We start from the raw sequence: 4,017 nt of genomic DNA on the forward strand, positions 1-4,017 counted from the left end.
GGGCGGAGGCTGCTTTTCCTCCAGGGTTAACTACCGTATACCTCACGCTCGTCAAAGTTGGTACCGTCACGACCGCGTATAAAGAACAGGCTTTATTTTCTTTCTGCACTATGAACATAACCTCGCTATCTATCCCGGTCACCGTGTAGGACCCTCCCATAGACACTAGGTCACTCACATTCACGCACTGAGCTGCTCCACCTCAGAGTTGTGAAATCTATGTGATTCCTGACTCGTCTTTTCGGAGCTGAAACCAAATATGCTGTGACACTCTGCACAGTGAAAGGAACCAGGTTTATTTAACCAAACAACAAATGTCACTGTGGGCCGTGACAACGCCAACAAAAAGAAGTCAAACTAGTGAGACTCGTAGAATCCACTCACTAATAACCCTCCCCTCAGGCCCACTGCCATCCCGTTGCCATGACAACATGACAATAACAATAAAAGACAGGAGCCATGACAAAATAACAGTTTACAGCATGAATATTAAAGACTTAAGTCATTACACTACGAACAATCAGAGAACCGGGGTTTTGTGAATAACCTAAAGTTCAGGATGAGGTTGTGGTGCAACACACACAAGAAACCTTAACGTCAACTTTTATTTGGTGAACTTTCTTATGTATCAGTCATTTCCTGCCAACTATAGCCTACAGGCATTTTCACTTCCTCATCAAATTTCATCTCATGACTAAAATAAGCCGATTCTTTAAATTCTTCAACTCAAACCTATTTGGTTTTTCAAATGCAGGTAAGCAGTGGAACTATAGGGAGTATTTTAGTTTTATTATGTATTTATTTTAAGTTAAAAATCATCACTAAGCTGTAAAATACAGAACCACCATTGTTTGGAATGTGGAAGAAAGAGTTAATGAGACTGAAGAAATGATCATATATGATTATTGGTAAATATAGAGAAGTTTTATGGCTAATAAGTCGTGTGTCACTCAGTGAAGAGAATAATTGTTCATTCACCGAAATTAATTTACTAATATTATTTATTGCCATCTTGTGTTTAATTGTTTTTTTGACACCATGTGAGTGGATGTTTGTGCTTATGTTTTGTTAAAAATGCAAAAATTAAATAAAAAATATTGTTAAAAAAATAAATAAATGTAAATCATAATAATAAAAATGATCTTGATTAGAACCTGAAACCTAAATTGTTTATTTTAATTATTTATTTTTCATGTCGTATATTTTCAGCTGAAGCATTGTTTCTACATTTAGATTTAACACACTGGAAATAAACTTATACCCTTGCAGCTGAAATGAAACATAAAAAGTGATAAAAAATAATATAAGCTATTGTTGAATATGATTATTATCCTTAATGTCTTGGTTTATCAGTGCAAGTAGAATAAAAGCTAAAATAGTTGTTTGACAACTTTAACATGATTTTCTAGGGGTTAAAGACAATAAGATATAATTTATTCAAAAAGTCATGTAAGGGTTAAATAAAATAATTATAGTAAAAAACACATTCTACTGCTTATAAAGACAAACACATTAGTCAAGCAGTTATTATTAGGGCCCGAGCACATGATGTGTAGGACCCTATTGTAATTATTATTATTCTTACAAAAAAGTGATCGCATTTTTAAACACGTTCAAAAACATATTAGGACTGGCAAAAAATTTGATATTTTGGGGGAATTGTACATGTAAATGGCAAAACGACTCAATGGCGCCTCCATGAAAATTGTATTTACTCCCAGCTGGCACTGATGACATCATCACTCTCTACAGTGATGACATCATCATCATAGACAGATTCCTTGCTTTTATAGAGATATGTCTTGCATCCAACACTGCACTGTTAAAGTACTTCACACATTCATATTTTTGTTTTAAACATACATGTTTATTTGGTTGTGTTATTAAACAATCTTGGAAGTGTTGGCCTAGTGATTAAGGACGCTGGGCTTGTAATCAGAGGGTTGCCAGTTCAAGCCTCACCGGGCCGTCACTGTGGGATGTTGAGCAAGTCCCTTAACCCCGAACTGCTCCCCAGGCGCCGCAAAATGGCTGCCGACTGCTCCTCAGGGATGGGTTAAGTGCAGAAGACAAATTCCATTAATGTACTAACATTACATGGCCGATTAAAGGCGAAAGCCCGATTTAATCTTTAATGTTTATAGATGTAAATATTCCTCTTAGCAGCCTGTTCACTAGGATGATGTGCTATGTTTATGGAAGTTATTAACAGTTTGTAGAGCTAATAGATGCTAATTAAGTATAGCAGCTTTCATTTGTATTCCAAAAAAAATGAGTTATAGTTTAACCCAACTGTCATTCATAGTCATAGCGCCACCTATTGGTAAAAGGAAATCATAGACATTATATTTGCACAAAACAATGCAGGAAAGTTTGTGATATAATTATTCAAAATAATCAGCTACGTCTCAACACTTTAACATTTCTGCCACGCCCCAACATCAACACACCTCAACGTGCATCACGTACAGACGTGTGTGTGGTTGCTAAGGCCTGTTCATCACTGCTTACAGCTTTAATTTTACATTATAATCATCTGAAAATGTAGCTCACACTCTTTTTAACAATACATTTTGTCACCTCTAACGCTGGTTCTTAAATAGACTCCAGATTTTTCCAAAAGCCATTTATTTAGGAGAACATTCTAATAAAAATCCAATACAACCCAGATATTAAATAAAATGTTTAATAAAATGTATTTTATATTATTTACTAAGCTATTAATGGAACTTGCCACATTATCTATCATCAGGTAAGTCAAAGGCAGAGTGCTGTGTTGTACCTATTTACTAATTATTACTATTTACTTATTTATTTGTATTGAAAATTGTGTAAATATGATGTCTGTCACTTTGTATTAATCCTGCTAAACTCTGCCGGGAGAAACCATTTCAATAGCTGACCTTGTAACCTGCACAATATGTTTCAATAAAAAAATTAAACTTTTCTTCAATCAAAAACGTTTCAATCAACAACAACAAAAAGAAATCAACCAAAAAAACTTCAATAAAAAAAACAAAAACAATTTCAAACAAAGAAAAAAGGGTTTAAATGCAAACAAATATTTGAAACACAAAAAGTTGCATTTGAACACTTTCTCCTTTAATTGAAAATGTTTTTGTTTTTTTGAAGTGAGGTTTTTGTTGTTGAATTTGTTTTTGATTAAGGCAATATTTTGAGGATTGAATTATAAAGAGGAAACTGTTCTACCTGTAACATAGCGCAAATACAAAAAGATGACTTCAATCAAAAAATGTAAAAAAAAAAAAAAAAAAACTTCACTCTAATCAAAAGAAGAAAAAAATGAGAAGAAAATAAAACGTTTTTTAAGGCAAAAAAAAAAAAAAAAAACATTGAACACTATTTTTTGTTGAGATTGAATAATGAATCATACTATGACCAGAATACATAAATGATGACTTCAATAAAAAAAAAAAAAAAAAAAAAAATAAATATATAATATATATATATATATATATATATATATATATATATATATATATATATATATTTTTTTTTTTTTTAAATCACTTTGATCAAAAGAAATAAAAAAATTCTTCAAACACAAATTTTTGGTTGTCAAATATTTGCATTAAAACATTTGTTCTTTTCATTAAACAGTTTTGTTTTCTTTTTGACTGAAATTCTTATTATTCTTTCTGATTAAAGCACATTTTTTGATTGAATATTAAAAACAGAAATGTGCCTTCATCGCTCAGCTCCACCCCTTTCCTAATGCAACCCGATTGGCCGGAAATCCCGCCCAAACGGGCAACGCTGCTTATCAGCCGCTGAAAGAGTTAAACCTCCTCCCACCCAGTAGGCGGAGCTTGTGTTCACACACACTTTTTGTATGTTGAAGGAGGGACTCAGGGTAAAGTGTGTGTGTGTGTGTGTGTGTGTGTGTGGGACAGCTGGAGCAGCGTAAACCAGCTTCAAACATGGACTTGTTTCCAGGTTTATGAGGTGAGGAAGAGGAGGAGGAGGAGGAGGAGGAGGAGGGGGGGGGGGCAGCGC

This window comes from Gouania willdenowi, chromosome 6, assembly GCF_900634775.1.
Source record: "Gouania willdenowi chromosome 6, fGouWil2.1, whole genome shotgun sequence".
Classification (NCBI taxonomy): domain Eukaryota; kingdom Metazoa; phylum Chordata; class Actinopteri; order Blenniiformes; family Gobiesocidae; genus Gouania; species Gouania willdenowi.